Genomic DNA, 22,206 nt, shown 5'->3' with positions numbered 1-22,206 from the left:
ATATAGTCCTTAAATTTCTCCTTTGCACAACTTTGGACTGAGCAGGATCAAACTGAAGAATCATATGTAGGCCTGGTGTCATACAAATAAACACAAATAACAATTTAACTGTCTTTTTCTGATCATTATATGCCTCTGTTAGTTTAATTTAGAGGTTTTAGCGTCTTTGAATGTCACATTTTTGCTGCAAATCCACTAAATTGCCCTGTTAAAGTTACTTGTTTCTGCTTTTTTTAGAGTTGGGATTTGACTTTGCTGTTAAATCCAAGACCTCAATGTCAACAGATGCTCATTAACATGCAGTTTTTCAAATTAAAAGCACCCCAAGATGAACAGTTAGTGCTGATAAACCAGATGAAGGTGGTGAAAGCGGTTCAAAATGACACGGAAATAGTATAATTAGGATTCGAACACCGAATGATGGGAAAACCTATTGAAACTCACGGGTTTCTTATTATTTAAAATGAAATTTCTGTTAGTTTCATCCAGCTCTTTTTATACACTCTAATGGAAATACTTTTGTGAATTAATTGTGATTGTATACTAATTGTGACAGGATTATTTTTTGGCTTCTCAGTTCTGAATTTCTTGCATGGCAGCTTTTTTTTTCACAAAACATGGAAGAATTTCGAACTTTGGCTTTACTTCTGAAGAGAAAAAAAACCATCTGGAGAGAAACATGTTCATGTTTTTTGGATTAATGTATTAGGAACTAGTATTGTAAACATACTGGCAGCTGTATTCTTTTAGTTTTCCATCTCCAGTGAGTCAAAGTGAAACACTTACACCCACTATACCAGATCTCTTCTCTGCAACTCCCTGCAGTTCAGCGTCGTATTTCTGGTGTCACTGGAAACTCCGGGTCTCTGACTAGAATTTAAAATAAAGTTCTGTGGCTTTTGCTTCGCACTGACACATTCTCGGGCTACAGATTAGTCCGTGCGTGTGTTTGACGCCGCCGAGCGTGACATGAGAACACATCCTGTCTTTTGTCCTCGTCGCTCACAAAGCCAAAAACACTTTCTGTTCTTGGTCATCATCAAGTCCCAGATTTTTTCTTTTCTCTTTCTGGGCAGGGCTGCTCTGGCAATTACAAAAGCATCGAGGCTTGGCCCGGCCTGTATAATTTGTGAGGAATTTTTGTGTTCTGTGTGAGAGCAGCCTCCGAGAATGGCCTCAGCTCAGCGTTCTGGACTGGGATTGAGGGCTTTTTTTTCTCCTCTTTTTCCAACAAACCATTTTTATGAGCTGAAGAAGAATGTTCCATGTGCGCGTCAGGAGCTGAGAACTTCCTCTAGATTTTCCAGAAACGTTTTCGCCCTACGGTTGCATGTTCTGATCTGTGAACCCTCCAGAATAACACAATGTAGCTTGATTCCAATCTACTGTTGTTTTGTTCCCTTCTCCCCACAGTGCTGCTTTATTCCTGCTGGTTAATAAGGCCGGTCCCTTTGCTCCCAGCTTCCTGTGATCTCCTCTCTGTTGGGGAAAGGAACTGTGGAGGAGCTATGTAGGTCAAGTGCAGCTTCTCGCACCACATCGCTTCCCCCACATTTGCATAAAATCGACTTTTTAGCGAGACGCCGGCCAGGATTGACTCACTTTCCGTCTATGATTTGATTGGTTTGGGCTGTCCTGATTGAGTGCGGGCAAAATTGGCAGATTTTTTTTTTTGCCTTCCTTGCGGTCGACGCTGCAGCTTTGTGGAGACGAGATGGGCGGAGTGGTTTGTTATTGCTGCTCCCTGTGACTGGTTATTATGGGAAAAGGGACCCGAGTGTTTGTCAGCACAGCATCCAGAACGGAGGTTTCACTCCGCCCTTTTTTTCCTCAGAGTTTCTGTATTCTGCTCAGATTGCTAATATTTAAATTGTCGCAACGCGTTTAGCTGCAATTAGAAGCGTCCTGTCAAGGCGATGATTATTCGGTTTGGTGAAGAGGCTCGTGTGTGCGTTTGTTCCTGAAAGGGATAATTATGCAGATGAATGACTCGCTATTGTAGTGGAAGTTAAAGTAGGTTTTAAGTTTATTTTCTTTTAGTTCAGAAGGAGTCCTGATGTGATGGATGCAGCTTGAGCCGACCAAACTGGACCAAAACCACCGCAGTGTGGTTCTAAATGGGTTCTAGTGCACTTTTACAGTAGGTGGAAGGTTTCAGCATCACTAAAAAGGCTCTCCTACCACTGAATTTACTAGCTGAGCATTGGATTTGGCTTCCAAAACCCCCAAGAGGTAGCCTAGCCGCGCTAGACAACCCACGGCAACGAATTTAATTCTCTGCCAGGGTGGGTCTAGTTACCCTCCATAAGGCTTGAGGTTGGGTGCTCCTAAAACTGGCCGGACGAATCACCATGAAGTGTAGAGTCAGAAGGCGGGCGTAACGAAGTGACGACAGAGGCGCCACGATTCTGACAGAAACAACCAGAAACAACTAGCCTAGCCACGCTAGACAACCCACGGCAACGAATTTAATTCTCTGCCAGGGTCGAGAACAAAAACGACAACAATCGTTGAGCTCCATTAGCACCGACTCTGAATAATCTTTCTGTTAACATGTCTGTAATATACTTGAGCTTCACCCATTGACTGTATAAATAAGGCTTCACCAAACTACCGCATCCTCTGATTTCCGGCGCTCTAGAAGCCTATTCGTTGCACTGATTGGTTGTATACCTACCCAATTGCTGCAGAGTGATTTGATAGTCAACCTTTTAGCCCGCCTCCCTCCCTGTCGAGCGTGCCTAGACCCTTGCATCTTCAGAGCATGGGTCTAGTGCGGCTAGGCTACCCAAGAGGTACTTTCACATTTAAAGCTGGAGTAGGCAGATATTTTTTTGGCATCAAAAATACCAGAAGAAACTTTCAGGATGTTGTAATTCAAGAGGTCAGAAAGGAAAAGACTTCTGCTGGCTTTGGAATTTAAGATAAGATAAACGTTATTGATCCCTAACTGGTGAAATTCACATGTCACAGCTGATTAGATACAAATTAAGCATGAACAGAAGTACAATTAGGATAAAAAAAAGCCGTATAATAAATCTATGTATAGAGTAACAGTGCTACATTTCTGGTATTGCGTTTGAAAAGTTCTAAAAAGACCAAGTTTTATTTTATTGTTGTACTTGGAAGTGCTGTAAGAGGAAGTCTAGTCCGCACCAAGAGACTTTGGCCAATCGCAGGTCTTTTTACTGAGATCAGGTGCGAGAACAAAGAGCAGCAAAGTCCAGACTGACAGTAGAGTATGGTGGCTGAGTGAATGACTGTCATTCGGGAGAGCTCCAGAAGTTAATGTTAAAGCTTGACTTGACTATTTCTGTACATTGCAAGTGTGTATACGTGCCTTTTCTTATGTGTTGTGAGTGGGATAGAGACAAGAGAGCTGTAGGAGGGCTGTTTTTGCAAATTCTGGTGTGTTTTGTTTTTCCCACAAATTTCTTTAAAACAGCTCTGCGAACTTTGTTTTGGATTGAAATTTGTACGGTGCTGGCTTTGCTTAGCAATCTGGCAGAGAAATACAAATATGTAGCAAAAATGTAGTGGAGAAATGGTCCAGCTGTAAGCTTAGATTGCTCTGGATTGTATGGATTCATGTGTGCAGCCACAGGTCTGTGCTTTTACAAGTCAAATACTATTGGACATATTATTTTATATGTAGTTAGAAGTCTGATTGTACAACTCTGTGGCTCCAAAACCATGGCTCAGATGATAAAGCTCGTTGTCTAGCAATCATAAGGTTGGTGGTTCGATTCCTCCAGTGTCAGTTGAATGACTGAATATGAAAAAGAAATATTGTGACGTGTTTTAGAAAATTTGCCTTATCTGATGCAACACGTCAGTTAAGCTACATTTCCGCCACAGTCTTATGTCCACCTTACAGTTCCTGGCATGTGAGATGAATCTCAGTCAATCCTTATATAGAGAATTTATCAGTAGATCTCATCAGACAGGATGGAACTTTGTCTAGCTGCAAAACTGCATTACGTCTCTAATCCAGTTAGTGTGTGTGGGCAGAGTTTCATCTTTCCATATAAGAGGAATTAGCCGTCTCACAGTCAGAGATGCAAAGGAAATAGCAGTTAATGTATATATTTGGAAGGTTCGCTTGTTCAGCAACCACATTTGAAATGAGAAAAACCTGAGAGAGTTTTAAATACACTTACAGCACCACTGGCTGGTTTAAGAAGTGAGTCTATTTGATTCTTTGCACCCAGTAGACATGTTGTTCACATCAGGATCATCCATCCATCCTCTATACACCGCTTTATCCTCATTAGGGTCGCGGGGGGAGCTGGAGCCTATCCCAGCTGACTCGGGCGAAGGCAGGGGACACCCAGGACAGGTCGCCAGTCTGTCGCAGGGCTACATACACAGACGAACACTCACACTCACATTCACACCTACGGGCAATTTAGAGTACTTAATTAACCTCAGCATATTTTTGGACTGTGGGAGGAAGCCGGAGTACCCGGAGAAAACCCACGCATGCTCAGGGAGAACATGCAAACTCCATGCAGAAAGATCCCAGGCCCACCCCGGGATTCGAACCAGGGATCTTCTTGCTGCAAGGCGAAAGTGCTAACCACTACGCCACTGAGCAGCCCACATCAGGATCAATCTTACATTATTTTTCTTTAAACTGTTTCCTCGTCTAGTTGCAAATGTAGGTCCTCTTTCCACAAACCTGTGATTATAGTTACAACAAGGCAATCAAGAAGAGAAATTAGCTCATATACCTGAGTAGCTGCAGCCTTTCCTGGTAGATTTATAGCCAGAAAGTCTGACCTGGATTTTCATGGATGCATGTTGAACCCAAATGTTTAGCACCCTTTGTCCCATCTGATCTGCATAAACGCTGTATATAATCACGCAAAATCACTTTTTAAAACACTTTAACAGATGCAAGCATCAGCACACTGGAGCAGAGGACTTTCCCTGACACATCCGGAAGTGAGTCAAGGTCTAATCGTGACTAACAACTCAGACTTTTTGACACCAAGGGAGATAAATAATCATGAAAAAGGACAAGTAAAAGTCACTTTGAGTTTCCACTTGGAGGCCACGTAGCTGCGATGATGCAGACTGACATCACCAGAATGTGACTTCATATTTACACCTCCTGGTTTATTAATGAGAATGTACTGTGAACAAGTGATGAATCACCACTGAAAGGCACCATAATGTAGCTTTTTGTTTGTTGTTTTCTATGACAAATTAACCAAACTAGCCAAACTCTAAAATATACTCACATATGCTACCACTCAAAAGTTGGGGTCACACAGACAATTTCATGTTTTCCATAAAAAGTCACACTTTTATTCATGTGCTAACATAACTGCACAAGGGTTTTCTAATCATCAATGAGCCTTTCAACATCATTAGCTAACACAATGTAGCATTAGAACACAGGAGTGATGGTTGCTGGAAATGTTCCTCTGTACCCCTATGGAGATATTCCATTAAAAATCAGCTGTTTACAGCTACAATAGTCATTTACCACATTAACAATGTCTAGACTGGATTTCTGATTAATTTAAAGTTATCTTCACTGAAAAAAATGCTTTTCTTTCAAAAAAAGGACATTTCTAAGTGATCCCAAACTTTTGAACAGCAGTGTAGTCATGCATGGAGGTGGCGTCATCATACTGTGGTGATCCTTTGCTGTTAAACTTGGAGTATTATCATCTATCACTGACCCTCCAGTTTTCCTTGATGTCTTGATTAATTTAATGCTATCTTCATTGACAAAAACTGCCTTTCTTTCAAAAATAAGTGCATTTCTAAGTGACCCTAAACTTTGTGTATGTCTTGATGCAGTGCAGTTAAAGTCAGAAAACTAAGCTGTAATGACATGTTTTGGAGTCAACACGTACGAAATGAATATACCGAACCCGGTTAAACCACTTTACAAAGTCACAGCACTGAGAACATTCCTCAGTGCATGAGTTTAAAGTATGTTTCCTTTATCTGGCTTCAGAGAAACCCACAGTTCCTTTCCCTGTGGTTGAATGCGATGCATGTAGGAGGTTAAAAATACCCAAACTGAAACGGTTAAAGGCTCGCTGTAACACAGGAAGGCCAATGAAAGGGCACACTCCTACATTTACATTGTGCGCCTGGACTACAGGTGTGAAAGTCCATTGTGTTTAATTATTTACCAGCCGGCAGACATTCCCCATCTCTCCTCCCTTACACTTCCTGAAAACTTACCACCCCACCCCCCTCGCTCTTTAAAAAATGAGTCCTTTCAAAATAAAAGCCCACTATCCTGAGTTTCCTTTTTCTTTATTGAGGTGATTCAATTATATCTACATATCACCTTATTGTACTTTTATTTAAAGTAATTGAGTCTGACTGCCATTATATTAAGTTTATTGCAATGGCAGGTCTATTTTGTAGGTATGTTTAGTAATTCTACCTGATAGTTTACAGAAAATATCAGATTTGTGTAGCCTTGTGCTCCACTTGAGGATAAATTTGACACCTTATTTGATAGATATACAGTTGTGCTCATAAGTTTACATACCCTGGCCAAATTTGTGAAATATTGTCCTTTATTTTTTAGCAAATATGTTTGTTCATGGAAACATTTTTCTTTCATTTAGGGCTGACGTTCAGACAAAGCTACACACGTGGACAAAATTGTTGGTACCCCTTAGTTAAAGAAGGAAAAACCCACAATTCTCACTGAAATCACTTGAAACTCACAAAAGTAACAATAAATAAAAATTTATTGAAAATTAAATAATCAAAAACAGCCATTACTTTTGAATTGTTGATTAACATAATTATTTAAAAAAACAAACTAATGAAACAGGCCTGGACAAAAATGATGGTACCTCTATAAAAGATTGAAAACTATTTGACCAGAGTGACATGATTAACTCAGGTGTGTCATTTAATTGACATCACAGGTGTTTCCAAACTCATAATCAGTCAGTCTGCCTATTTAAAGGGAGACAAGTAGTCACCCTGCTGTTTGGTGAAAAGGTGTGTACCACACTGAACATGGACAACAGAAAGCGAAGGAGAGAATTGTCCCAGGACATCCGAAAAAAAAATTATAGACAAACATCTTAAAGGTAAAGGCTATAAGATCATCTCTAAACAGCTTGAAGTTCCTGTGACAACAGTGGCTCATATTATTCAGAAGTTCAAGACCCACGGGACAGTAGCCAACCTCCCTGGACGTGGCCGCAAGAGGAAAATTGATGACAAATTGAAGAGACGGATCGTTGGAATTGTATCCAAAGAGCCCAGAGCAACCTCCAAAGAAATTAAAGGTGAACTCCAAGGCCAAGGTACATCAGTGTCAGATCGCACCATTCGTCGTTGTTTGAGCCAAAGTGGACTTCATGGGAGACGACCAAGGAGGACACCACTGCTGAAAAAAACTCATAAAAAAGCCAGACTGGAATTTGCAAAAATGCATGTTGACAAGCCACAAAGCTTCTGGGAGAATGTCCTTTGGACAGATGAGACCAAACTGGAGCTTTTTGGTAAGGCACATCAACTCTATGTTCATAGACTCAAAAACCAAGCATACGAAGAAAAGAACACTGTCCCTACGGTGAAACATGGAGGAGGCTCAGTAATGTTTTGGGGCTGCTTTGCTGCATCTGGCACAGGGTGTCTTGAAAGTGTGCAAGGTACGATGAAATCTGAAGACTATCAAGGCATTCTGGAGAGAAATGTGCTGCCTAGTGTCAGAAAGCTTGGTCTCAGTCGCAGGTCATGGGTCTTCCAACAGGACAACGATCCAAAACACACAGCCAAAAACACCCAAGAATGGCTGAGAGAAAAGCGTTGGACTATTCTAAAGTGGCCTTCTATGAGCCCAGATCTGAATCCCATTGAACATATGTGGAAGGAGCTGAAACATGCCATTTGGAGAAGACACCCATCAAACCTGAGACAACTGGAGCTGTTTGCTCATGAGGAGTGGGCCAAAATACCTGTTGACAGCTGCAGAACGCTCATTGACAAATACAGAAATCGTTTAATTGCAGTGATTGCCTCAAAAGGTTGTGCAACAAAATATTAAGTTATGGGTACCATCATTTTTGTCCAGCCCTATTTCATTAGTTTTTTTTTTTTTAAATAATTATGTTAATCAACAATTCAAAAGTGATGGCTGATTTTGATTATTTAATTTTCAATAAATTTTTATTTGTTACTTTTGTGAGTTTCAAGTGATTTCAGTGAGAATTGTGGGTTTTTCCTTCTTTAACTGAGGGGTACCAACAATTTTGTCCACGTGTGTATTTATTGTCATGCAATTGTATTTGCTCTGATCATTCATGTTTTCATTAAAGAATGGAGCACATTTTACAAATTCTGCCAGGGTATGTAAACTTATGAGCACAACTGTATATGCATTTTTCTGTTATTTTTGAGCATCTATTTTGCTTGAGTAAATGGAACACCAATACCCAACACTGGTTAAAAAATATAGCTTGTTTAATTCTTAAAATTTTGCTGTTGGGTAAAATCTCTTTGGAAGGTTTTTATGTGCAGGAAATACCTCAAAGCACCTTAATCTTGAGTCTGAAGCTTGATTTATACTTTATTAAATCTAAATAACTTCATACCAAGTGCTTTAGTATCATGAACATCTTTCTAGAAATGTAATCTCACATCACGGACACTCACACTGCACCCACTGTGATTCGTCCTCTTGGTAAAATCAATATAGGTAGCACCTATTGTTTTTGTGCAAACATAAGTGCTCACTTCCCTAATTGTAACTGTATCTGGTCTGCTCATAATGCCAACACAAAGGCCTTTATTCTGACAATGCTGTCGTATGTCATTTGATCATTTTTACAGCTCTACCGGTGCATGTAGAAACTCTGCTGGTTTCTTCTACTGTATCACCAGCTGTAATTGTTGTTCAGTCTGTTTCAGCTGCTATTGTTGGAAGTACGCAAAGACACTCCTCAATGAATAGAAACCTCATCGCTAACTAGGGTTTGGTGTTTTAACTGCAGAGCGATGTAGAAACACCACAGCACAAGTATAAATACTTGCTAGGTTCTGTGTAGATTCAACACAGGAAAATCAATCAAGGTTTAGTCTAGAGTTCAAATCTGCAAAAGTGATCATGATTCTAATGTTGACATGAAGTAAAGTGGGTCTGTTTAGACTGAAACGGTGCAATAAGTTGCTCTTTAACATGTTGTAGGGTTTTGGACACAGTTCACTGTATGATTTTACATATTAAACCTGCATTATGTAGATTTTTTTTTTAAGCAACTTGCACACAAAACACGTTTTTTTACAGCTGTTTTGGTTAACTTGTTAGCAAAAAGTCACTTATTTACACATCAAGAAACCACATAATGTGGAATTATCTTTTTTGGATTCCCGATAAATGCTAGTTTGTGACAGTGTTTATTCCCCTTTTAGCTTTATTTGGCTCTATGCTAACCCCTGGAAAGAAATACATTCAGCTGTTTATCCATTAAACGCTAGCTGCTAACTGCTAGCATTAGAGTTGCAAGCTATTTTGGACACAGTTCACTGTATGATTTAGCATATTAAAGCTGCATTAGTAGATTTTTGGCAAACGAGTTAGCAAAAAGTTTTTATTTTTATTTTATACATTTAGAGCAACATATTGTAGAATTTTTTTAGGGGGATTCCTAATAAATGTTACTCTGCTGCAGTATTTATTCTCATTTTAACTGTGTTTTGCTCTCTGAATATGGCTGTTTTGCCGCTAAATGCTAGCTGCTAACTGCTAACATTAAACTAAAACAGCAAAAAGCTAAACTTGAAAGTTGGGTGATAATTCTCTGCAGGTTTTTGTCTCATGTTTCTCATGATGATTTTTTATTTATTAATCTAAAAAATTCAACTGGTGCAGCTTTAAATTCAGTTTTTGGAGTCTAGAAATTTGTTATGTTGCGATATGAAAGCGATGCAACTTTAAAGCTGCTTTTATTTTTAGCATTTTCCAGTTGAAGCACTTATCTTGATGAATGTTTTAAGCGTCTAGATTTTATAAAACACAGATGTTCTGCCTTTAAAGGAACATTCAGCTACAGTAGGACAGAAAACAGAGAACATTCGAGGCCTGAATCCATCTTTCTTTGTCTGTTGCCCAACTTCCTGTGGTGCTGATGCATCACTTAGTGCTCTTTCCCTGCATCCCAAATATCTAATTACTGCATAAAAGCTTTTTGTTGTCAACCACAAGTCGACTGTGAGCTGTTATCTTGTCAAGTGAGAAACAGGAACTTTTGCAGAGCAGGACAGAACCCCTCTGTTCATACAAAGCTTCTCTCGATTCCCACAATCTTTAAAAGAAAACGTCAGAATGACTTTTTAGCCTCCTGCAGTTTGCCACATGAGGCAGGTGCTGCTTCTGTTTTTAATAGTGATATCACAGGCGCTGCAAATGCGGTTTCCTCTTAAGGAGCTTTTCTTTTTTCTTCTTTTTTGGCTGCAGGATGTGGACACCAACACTTATATCCTCTCTAAAACTAATTTGTGCTCCTGCATAGACACCTTAGCTGGCAGCTTCTCCACACAGACCTCAGGCAGCGCTGCAAAGTCGGTGTAATTAGAATTCAGCCGGCAAAGCCCCGCTATCATCGTCATGTTTAATTCAGTGTGTGTTTATGTGTGTGTGTGTCTGTGGAGTGCGTGCAGGACGCTAACAGACGGGGCTTTTTGGAAAGTTATAAAAAGAAAGCGAGTGGGCGACTTAGAGGAGAAGGTGGAGGCCTCGGCTTTTGTTTCTCATCTGCTCTGTGAATGTGCATCATAACCGGATTCGTTTGCTGCTAACTGGAAGGTGAAATGTTTGTTAAACTCCCACCTAGCTGTCATGCACGCATCCCTCAAAATGCAAAATCTGCTTTTGCTGCCTTCGGTGGCTGATGATGTAAATTTTATTCAAATGTTCTCCCCACAAACTGAGGCTGTTTGTGATCCACCTGAGCGCTGCTAGTTCGTCCTCGTGCAGATGATCTGTCCGTGTTCCCGTCTTCCACAGTGCTGTCCGTCCAGCAGCCATGTTCTCTGCCTTCCACCTCCACTCTCCCGTTTCCCCACTGTCGCATATCCATGGCGCCGGTCGCCAGGGCAACACGAGCCGCGGCCATTCAATCCCGTCATTAGGATTTCAGGATAAGGACACACACGCTCCCCGACACACACACACACACACACACATTTTGACGTCAGTGTTGATGCTGCAGATTCTGTAATCGGTGGATAAGTCGCCGTCACGACTCTCTGAACACCCAGAACGGTTTGATGAAGATGTTCACACGGTGAGCGCGTTCTGTAATCAGCAAACCCAAATCAGGGTTTTTGTGGGTGGAGATCCAAACAACTGAACTCTCTGATGTTCAAGAGCTCAGAGTGAAGCTAAGGTCAGATCAGCTCCACAAACATGTTTTCATTTTGCTTGTGTGGATCTTTCTTTTGCTTATTTTTGAGGCCTGTAGCAGCACTGATCCACAGCAACATAACAAACATTCAGTTCCCCTTTTAAACATGCTCATTTTAGGATTTGTGAATAAAATACCGACCAAGCGGGGAATTTTATGTTAGAAAAATTGGTGGCTCCAGCTGCAACTGACAGCTGTTGTCATTGTTTGATAATCTGTGGGTTATTTGCTTGATTAACTGATTAGTTGTTTGTTCTATAAAATTTCAGAAACGTGTTTTTGAAAGCTCAAGATGACGTCCTCAAATGTGTTTATTCACGAACAGCCCAAATATATTCAGTTTAATGTCATATAGGGTGAAAAAGTGTAGAAAATATTCAGTTTGAAGAAGCTGATGTCAGACATTTTTGACATTTTGCCTTTAAAAATGACTGAAGTCCTTTATGAAATTTATTGCAGATGGATTTAACCTTTCATAACTAATATTTCAGGCATTGCAGCTTCGGAAGTAACAACACTGTGTTAAATAATGTCAAACAAATATTTGGTATTTCTTCACAATTGTACAACAATACAAAAGTTAAATTTCCAAAAACTGCTTGTTCTGTGTAAACACAGGGTCCAGTTCATCTGAAAAGTCCCTGAATTTTGGTAAAGTGACTCTTGGTTGCAGCTTAGTCGCTAATAACTTTACAGTTGCACAAATGATCACAGAATTTTTAGTTAGTTGGATTATTTTTGGAAATTTTTAAAAATATGTTTATTCTTTTTCATAATCTGTACAATGAAGCATGTAGAAGAAAGCAAATTTCAATCAAATATGAAGATTTTAAGCTTAGATCTTGTTACTTTTCGCGATGAAACTGCACCTCACAGTTGCGTAGTTCAAGAACCACCAGAAAGTTCAAAGGTCAACATGTTTTTTAGGGTTTTACAATTTTGGGCTCTGATGAAGTGTCTTATTAGCTGCATCTTTCCACATTTTAGGTATTTTTATACTCATTTTGGAATGTTGCAATAGATGAGGTTAGTAGAAGCATTCAAAAGGTTAAAAAAGATCTCCAGTTTTGTCCATTTGACGTGGTGGAAAGACCTTTTCTCAATGAATTCTGATAAATTGAACCTTTAACCTACAACTTGTCTCTTCAGAAACAATCCTGTAGACTTCTCTCAGTTTTTCTCTCATACATGGCCAAAGTTTTGTTTGTTTTTTTCTCCGTCTTGAATGCTTTTTTTTAAGCATTGAACAGGTGTTTTTTTTTTTTTGTGGTTGTGGCTTCTTCTGCTCTTCCTCTACAATACATGCTGTAGCCTTTACTCAGAGATTTCAGTAAACTTTTTCTGCCAAAGTAACAAAAAACCACAAGAGAAAATAGACTCTTCTCGTAAACACAGTAACCAAAGACAACGTCACAGTGTTAGTTTGCACAGAAGTATTAATAGACCAACAATAGCTAGACTCAGGGTTTTGTTCACTTTTCCGGTTCTAAACCAAACTCGGGTAACTTTTGGGCTTTTAGTTTGCTTAGTTCATACAGAAATCAACCAACAGTTATAGAGCTTTGTCATATATATTTTTCCCTCTTGTCTTCGCGTTAAGTTAGGCTCAACAGACAAAAATAAAAGTGATATTCTTTTGATTCTCTTACATCTGCAGGGAAATATAACAAATAGGAATTCCCCAAATATGAGATCAAGGCCACCATTCTTCAATGTTTCTTTTTTAAACATTGACCTCAGGTGGTCAGTTAGCTGTTGTTGCTTGTTTGTTAGCTTTACATTAACCTACTGTAGTTTTTACCAAAAATGTACGTTTTTGGAAAATGGTTGTCGTTAATATTTGGTAATGTTGCCACAAACTGGCAGCAACGTCTGACTTCCATGTACAGATTGGGTTTGTTAGAAACTTGTGGTGGACTTCTAGCGTCAATCACAGGGTCAATATAGTCAGTCATTCATGCACACATTCACACCAACAACCAATCTAAAATCTCCATTTCCCCTGGTGTCCATGTGTTGGACGGTGGGAAGAAGACAAACCAAACAAACTACTCTTGAAACCACTTTTGGGATCCTATAAAATATGAATTCACTGGAAACTTGCTGCACACCTGCCATAAGTTTCCCACAAAGATGACCAGAAGTCCACTGCAAGTTTGCCAAAGATCTCATTTGCACATGAAAGCATGACCTTGCTGCAAATGTGCAAACTAGTTCAGGCTGCCAAAGGTTAACCACGACTACCTACTAGAAACCAGTGCTGCCGGAAATACTATCTGAGGCAAACATTGTTGAAGTTTAGCTCTACTGAGCTGGCGAACCACCCTTGAACAATCTTCTCATTTTTACTTGAATGTTGCTGGAGGTTTATCATCGTGACCAATGCTTGTGTCAACATTTTCTAGAAAACAAATTTCATTTCTAAAGGAACCTTTTCAAACATTCCCCTTTATTTCATTAGCTGCAGCTGTGTTTCCGAGGTTATAGTAAGAACCTGGTCTACATGTGATCAACAGAGTGGATTTAATGATGCACAACTTTGACCTTTAGTGTCTCCATTGCGCTGCTTTTGTCCCGGATGTCCATAGGATCCACCTTTTTCTATACTATGCGATGTCTTCCTACTCTGCTGCCTTGAGACTCAGACAATCAGTGACTCGACTTTGTCCCAAAGTTCACTGAAACGGTGGACTTATCAAAAATGTTTTTCGTCGTAGTCTAATATTGTGAGAAGCGCTAGTGTGATATTTAATTATATTGACAATTGTATTTGCGTTCATTATAGATGTTGCCTGCTTAAATACCTTCAGTTTGTTGGCTTGTGACGTGTTCTTTGTCTTTATTGGGGTTTTCCAAACACGCCCGACCTTTAAAAGCGAACTTTTATGTCATAAACGCTCCGACAATGACAGCGCATGTGTGTGTAAGGTGTAGATTTGCTGATAAGTTTCGATCTCCGCCCTGCTGGTGTCGTCTTACATATGCAGCTGGTGCATTTCTGTCATTATGTGCCGGATGACGGCATAAATAATCATTAAGACGGGGTTTGCTGTAGCAGACAGGTTTGGTGAACGTGTCCGTCCCTTTTTCTTATCGCTCTGATAATCCGACGCTGATAGCAGAAGGAGACTGAAACACACACAGTGGGGCTGCAAAGGGCAACTATTCCATTACTATCAGTGTAAACACATTTCCACGTTTGGCAGAAATGATGTGCAGCCTCCCACACACAGAGTTGTATCGGTGTCGTCGTATTAAATCGCTGATGGTCGCCTCCAGCTAAACACTGATTCCACCTCGTATGTGAAGAATCTGCAAACACCGACACAATCACACGTGTGTTTTCTGACCCGAATCTACTTCAGATTACGGCTGCAGGGTTTGTTTTTCAGTAGGTGTGTTCTAGTCTGACCTTTCACTGAAATATTCCAGCAGCATAAAGGTCTCTTATTTAGGTCAGAGCTGAATCTCTGCAGCGAACAACTTGTTTTCTGTCTTTTTTAAATAAGATCTTTGAAGGTAATTTGCTGCTGAGGTGTGTGTTATTCAGCAAATTGCTCATTATTGCTTATTAGAGGTGCAGTCATAGTGTTGTAGCAACATAAGCTCATGATTTAATGATTTTTTAATGTCAAATATACACGGAAAATATTCACAAAGAGGACTATCCAACCAAATCTAATGTAATTGCTCCTGAAAATAACATAATCGTAATGAAAACACACGTTATTGCATGAATTACTGCACTTATTGCACCAATATCTCATGTAGTTTTCATAAATAAGGCATTTGGTGAGTGTTGGAAAGATAAATTGAATTAAAACAGTGTCATATTGTGATTTGGGAGCTACTAAAAACCTCCTCCTGGTCGATATTTGGTACAATTTACAAAAATAAAGACGGTTTGAGTTTATCTTGTCTAAGTTTTAAGATAATCTCACCCCTGACATTGTTCATAGAAGTTTTCAGATGTTTTATCTAAGTAAAAGTACCGTTAGGTCGATGTGAAAGTACTCTGTTAGAAGTAAAAGTCCTGCATGAAGAATATATTGAAGTAAAAGTGTCAAAATGAAGTTATAGTTTTAACGTAGAAGTTCTGTTTTGGTCTATTTGACTGATATATTATTATATATGATGCTATTCTAGTATTAATCGTGAATTATCAGTGTGCCGGCTGCATGCTGCAGCTGCTGCAGATGGAGCTACTTTATTTACTTAAGAATTAGAATCAGCTTTATCTGTATTTGTAAGTATTTAAGGAATTTGACTTTGCTCTTAACAAACACATGTATTTAAACAAGCACAACTGGTTAAAGAAAGAAAAATGTGTTTATCTACCATGTACAGCTGTAGAAGTGCAAAGTGTGCAGATTCTGACTAATTAATAGAAGGTTATTTCCACTTCATCTACAGTGCTATTCAGTAGTTTGGGGTCATCCAGACAATTTCATGTTTTCCATGAAAACTCACACTTTTATTCATGTTCTAACATAACTGCACAAGGGTTTTCTAATCATCAATGAGCCTTTCAACACCATTAGCTAACACAATGTAGCATTAGAACACAGGAGTGATGGTTGCTGGAAATGTTCCCCTGTACCCCTATGGAGATATTCCATTAAAAATCAGATGTTTCCCGCTAGAACAGTCATTTACCACATTAACAATGTCTAGACTGGATTTCTGATTAATTTAATGTTATCTTCATTGAAAAAAAATGCTTTTCTTTCAAAAATAACATTTCTAAGTGACTAAACTTTTGAACAGTAGTGTAGCTATGGTGATGCATGGAGGTGGCATCATCATACTGTGGGGATCCTTTGCTGTTTCACTTGAAGTATCATCATCCATCACTGACCTCCCAATTCATCTTGAGTTCTTTATTTTAACCCTCCTGTTGTCCTCATTTATGGCCACCAAAAAATATTGTTTCCTTGTCTGAAAAAAATCCCAAACTTCAGCAAAAAAATTCCCCAAATTTCTGAAAATTTACAAAACCTTCAGGAAGAAAAGTCCAATAATTCCTTTAAAGTTTCCCTTAAAAATTTTATTTAAAAAAAATATCCCCCAAATTTGGCAAGAAAATTCTTGTAAATATTTTTCAATAAATGAGTAAAAATCTTCCAAAAAAAATTCTAAAAATATCTAAAGTGATTACATATACTTCAGTAAAACTTCTGATATTTTCTTTAAGAACATTCACAACTGAATGTTATTAAAGAAACATTTTTAACGTTTCTTTTTTTCCACAAAAATGTTTAAAAAAAATTCCCAGAAATGTTGCAAATGTGGACATCAGAAGCTTCACTGTGAAAATATATATTTTTCCACATTTTCAAACTTTAAATGGTTCAGTTTTGACCCACAGGACAACATGAGGGTTAATGTTATCTTCATCGAAAAAAATGCTTTTCTTTCAAAAATAGGTACGTTTCTAAATGACCCTAAACTTTTGAACAGTAGTTTAACAGACCTTACTCGATGTTTTAAGGTCAAAATTCACAGATACAATTTCAAATCTTCATAGTTCACGTTAAAAAACAAATTAAACAGTAAATGATAGATGGTCATGCAGCATATTTGAGATTTAATAACCCACCAGCACAGTGAGGAGGCTGAAGCTGCTGCCTTTAAGTGCTTATTATCCTGTTAATGCAGCTGCAGCTCCAGGCCTCGTTGTTCTAATATTATCTACCTGCTGCAGATTAACTCTAATCATCCACCTGGTCAGCCTGAGCAGCTTCAGCCTGCTGAGTTCTCTTCAGCGGCCGCAGCGTTTAGTTTTATTCTTTCATACGTGAGCTGTGTATGAGCAGGTGCACGCTGAATGCCATCATGACGAACACGCCTCGGTCACACCCAGTAACGTCACGTCAACACAAACGCGCAGCCACGTCCTCAGTGGAGCTCCTCTGTTCAGTCCCATCGCCGTTGTTCATTCAGCAGGAACCACGTTTTCACCAAACGAGGACATGGCGTGCTGGGTGGCCTGGAAACTAAATCCTGGCTCGGCGCCCGACCGGCCCGTTGGCACATTCATCAAGACATAATCTCATCTCGTCCTCGCTGCCTTCACTTCTTCTTTTGTGTGTCCTTTCAGGCCTCATAACCACCAGCAAACAGCTAAACAATGCAGCCTCTGATGGAATAAAATATTATTTTTTCTCCATTCAGCTGCAGCTCCACAAGTCAGTTTTATTTCATATTCAGCTGTTTTTTTTAAAGAATAAACAAGAAAAACTCCACCAGACTGATGAAATGATTCATCTTCCTTCCTGAACAGGCAAACTGTCGCAAGGACTATTTTTTTCCTCTTTCCTTTTTGGTTAAAAAGATGTTTCCTCCCGTTTTCTTCATTTCTCTTTTTATTTTTATGTCCGGTTTCAGATAAAATTAGGGATGTCCCGATCCGATCACATGATCGGAAATCGGGCCCGATCACGTGATTACAGACTCGATCGGGATCGGAAGTGACCTCCCGATTTGGACTCGGTTGGATATATATGTTTATTTTTTATTCAATTTCCTTTTTAAATGAGATGTATATAGATGAAAACAGGAATAGGCTCAAACCTGACAAGGTGGAAATGTTAGTTTTCATCAAGAAAAACATACATGTCCTTCAGTGAAACTCTAGACAAATATGTGCCATTCATAAGAGCACATTACTACTACTGTCCTTACGGTATTATAAAGTGGCTCTTTGTTAACTTTGTTCCCTATTGTTTACATGCCTTTGAGTTGAGCTGACCTGCTGTTTATTTTATAGAAGTTTATTATTTATTTATTTTTGCTGTTGTACCTAATCCAAAAGGGAAATTTATTGTTTATTTTTACTTTTGTACCTAAGCTAAAAGGGAAATTTGTTATTTTTACTTTTGTACCTAAGCTAAAAGGGAAATTTATTTATTTTCTGATTGTTATTTTTAGTCACAGAAATGTACTGTTCTAAGTGTTGTTTTGAATTGACGTTAAGAAAATAAAAAAGGAAAACTTTTCATAAGTTTTTTTGTTATTTTTTTAATAGATAATATACATATTTTACTATATTAGAAAAGAATCGGATCGGGACTCGGAATCGGCAGATACTCAAAATGATAGGACTCGGACTCGGACTCGGTGGCAAAAAAAACCTGATCGGGACATCCCTAGATAAAATCTAGAAATCACATCAGAAAAGTAAAAAATTTTGACTGAACAAGAAGTAAACATGCCCAGTAGGAATGAAAACCCAAGCTTTTCAACTTTCACAGTTTGTACTGGTACCTTTTATTTACGTAGTCTAGTTCTTTGTGGATGAGAAGTTGTGTTTTATCATAATTTCTCAGTCTTAAATAATACTGTAAAGCTTTCTAGGTTCTTAACAGACATTTCATTTGACTCTCAGGTTGTTTTTTTTCATGCAACCTCACATATTCTGCCACTTATTTGTGCAATGTTGCATATTCAATGCAGATCAATAGCTAACTTTGCTTGTAAAATGCGTATATCCGTGAAGTTTTGCTCTCATAATCACCAGTCAGTATTTATCTTCTTAGTTTAACAAATCGGCATTGAGACGCACATGATAGATTTTTAAGGCCACTCAGAAGTATTTAATTACTTTTTTTAACCCCTAAAACTACCCAGAAAAAGGTTCTAGAGGGTCGGTTCCTGTAGTCGGATCATGCACAGAGGTTCAGGACGCCTTAAAAGAAGCTCATAAGTTCCTGCTGTGAGGAAATGATCAGTTAGGAATCGACAAATATGGGTGTTTTTTAGGTAAAATATTGATTGGTGGTAATCAAGAATAACTGATATTTGGAGCCGATATGCATTAAATGTTGAACGTTTTAACAGCACATAACAGCAGAGAACCTGTCATTTATAACTAGACTTCTTCATTAGTAAAGGCGAGTATAGCTGAATATGTAAAATAGAAATGGGAGAGATTGAATTAGGATGCTCTAGTTTGTCTCCTGCTGTTCTCTGTTTTCTAAGTATTTTTCTGTTTTATCACTTTTATTTCCCACTAAGGTCCAGGTCTTAAAGCATTCTGAATTACTGTTTTCCAGATTCTGTTTCAGGTTAATCTGTGGCTGCCTTCTGACTTAGCTGCTAGCTGTTAGCGTAGCGTTAGCCGCTGTGAGAGAAGCTAATTTCCTGATTTGTGTTTCTTGTTCAGTTTTTGAGACATTTCTGAGACCGTAGAGTGATTAAAAACAGAGAGAAGTGGCTGCATCTAACCTGAAGTGGAGCATTTAATTTATCAGTAATTAGGAAATAAAAATACAGACACCGATAATCAGAAAAATGCCAAATATCGGCCTCGATAATCGGCCATAACGCAGATTCTCAGGTTTTGCTCCAAAACTCTCTGTATTTCTTTGCTTCCATGATGCTATACAGTATTTAAATGTTACATGTTGAAGTAAAATAGAGATTTGTTGTATTTTAAGGTTTCTAATCTGTCAAACATTAAATATCTTTTTAACAGTAATATCCTAAAAATAACTAGTGAAATTGCAGAGAAATAACGAAAAGCATCATCTTCTCATGCATGCATACACTCCTAAATGAAATCTGCAAGAAAGCAGGACTATAAGTCGGTTTTTAGTGTCCAGTTGATGCTGCGGCGTCCTGAATAAGATGAATAAAGTCTGATCTGGGCCTCGGTTGGCTCGACCCACAGCCTGAGGACAGAAGACGAATCACTTCTGCCTCTTTGGTGATCCAGGCTTTCATCACAGACCCACAACTCTCTGCAGCAGGATGGAAAAACTCCCCGTGATCTTCACTGAGTTGTGACAGGTTTCTGTGACTTGGATCAGCGGCAGAGTCTCGTCTAACAGGAGTCTCATGTGAGACGAAAAGAAAAGTGAAAGAGTGAAAGGGGAAGCGAGCCCAGCGGCGAGCCTGATTTATTGATGGGACTCACTTTTGGCATCCAGAGACTTCCTCTAAGACAGGATGCCAGTTTAGCAGATTTAACACAGGAACTTAAAAAAAAGAGAGAAGAGGACTTTTGGAGGCTAAAAATAGAGGATGTCTGGGACTGTCGGGGCTTTTCAAGGTGTTAAGACTGTATGCATATCAGGATTTGTGGATTGTGGCGTCACCGCTGCTGAATACTAATATTTTCTTCTGGATGTCGGGAGCAAAAACTAATATGTGCTCATCTTCAGTTGAAAATTCACTTAACTGAGAAGCAACGCTGGCTGGGTTTAAACAGATTTGTTACTTGTGTTTTGGTCAGAGTTGAAATATCAGTGCTGAGACATTTTCTGTGAATATTTTTACCTTTTTTTGCTTATTTATACACATTGCCCTATATCTCCTTCCTTCTTTATACACTTGAGAACATACATGTTACAGCTGTTAAAGCAAAGATACAATATGCTCAGTTTTATTCATATTTTACAGTAAAGTTGAGTCTGTAGACTTGAATGCAGAAATTCACTTTCTGTATCTTCATCCTGAACACCATCGTTTGAAAAATTTTCAACCATTACTGTTGCTCTGTAGATCCTCATCTGGAATCTGCAGTTATTCGTCCTTAACTTTGAGAATCTTTGAATCAATCTACAGAATTTATCTTTGTCTGGAACCTTTAAACTCTCCTCTTAGAACAACTAATGTCTGACACAAACATATAACAGGTGGAAAAATGTGTTTTTCTATGCATAGGTTGATGCAAGACCTAAAGAAACATCCCCGTAATATGCAGGAAGTAACCAAAAATGACTCGCTTGTTGTAGCTGTTGAGTTTCAACAGGTTGTTTGAACATTTTAGACTCTTCTTCATGATTTCTAGACTGTCATTGTTGCTCTGTGGATCAAAATCTGGAATCTCAGTTATTTGTCTGTAACTTTGAGAATCTTCGTCTCAGTCTACAAACTTTGTCTAGAACCTTTAAACTCTTATCTTATAATGAATGACTTCTGATATGAATCTGGAAACCTTTTTACGCTATTTATCAGACACTAAACCAGAATCTTTAGCATTTTATCCTTTTTAATTTGCAGATTATTGTCATAAATGTGCAGCATGAACCTTGTTTCATCTATACATCCATATTGGATGGGTTTTTCTGTGCATTCATTGATCAAAGACCCACAGAAATGTTCCAATAATATGTCGGAAGTAACCAAAAAAGAATCACTTGTTGGAGCTGTTAAATTTTGAGAGGTTGTTTGAACATTTTTGACTCTTCTTCATGATTTCTAGACTCATTGTTGCTCTGTGGATCCACATCTGGAATCTGCAGTTATTGGTCTTTAACTTTGAGAATCTTGGTCTCAATGTACAAACTTTATCTTTGTATAGAACATTTAAACTCTCATTTTATAATGAATGACTTCTGATACAAAACTCCAAACCCTTTTTTAAACTATATATTGGACACTGAATCAAAATCTTTAGTGTTTTGTCCTTTTTAATTTGTGCATTATTGTCATAAATGTGCAGCATGAACCATGTTTTATCTATAACCTGAATTTGTCACCATGTCAGAGCCTGGTTTATGTGTATACTGCGTGGTCAAAATTATGTTTTACCCCTCTTTTGGATAAAATAGAAGTAAGCTGGAATATGTAGAAGTATTTTTTTGCGTACACTGTAAGAGTTTTGCTCCATTTAAGAGATTTTTCTCCTCTGAAATGACTAAAAATTACTGAAATGTTGACTTGTTCTCAGAAACACTTGGTGCTACCAATTTTATTACATATTTACTGTCATAAACCTCCCTGTAATGACAGACCTGGGTAATTCAGGAGTCATGCAGGACGTTGGAAAACAGCGTGACATTCAGAGGTGGAGGTTAAACTC

At 38.6% G+C, this 22,206-nt stretch overlaps 1 protein-coding gene across 1 annotated transcript in view; it reads left to right on the top strand.

Moving 5' to 3' along the window:
* Positions 1 to 22,206, top strand: part of tprn (taperin) — a 43,500-nt gene that overhangs the window by 4,872 nt on the left and 16,422 nt on the right. The gene's annotated exons all lie outside the window — the stretch shown is intronic.

This window comes from Acanthochromis polyacanthus, chromosome 18 (genome assembly GCF_021347895.1).
Source record: "Acanthochromis polyacanthus isolate Apoly-LR-REF ecotype Palm Island chromosome 18, KAUST_Apoly_ChrSc, whole genome shotgun sequence".
Lineage (NCBI taxonomy): Eukaryota > Metazoa > Chordata > Actinopteri > Pomacentridae > Acanthochromis > Acanthochromis polyacanthus.
The sequence above is the reverse complement of the archived record's forward strand: the minus strand, read 5'-3'. Positions and strand labels throughout refer to the sequence as shown.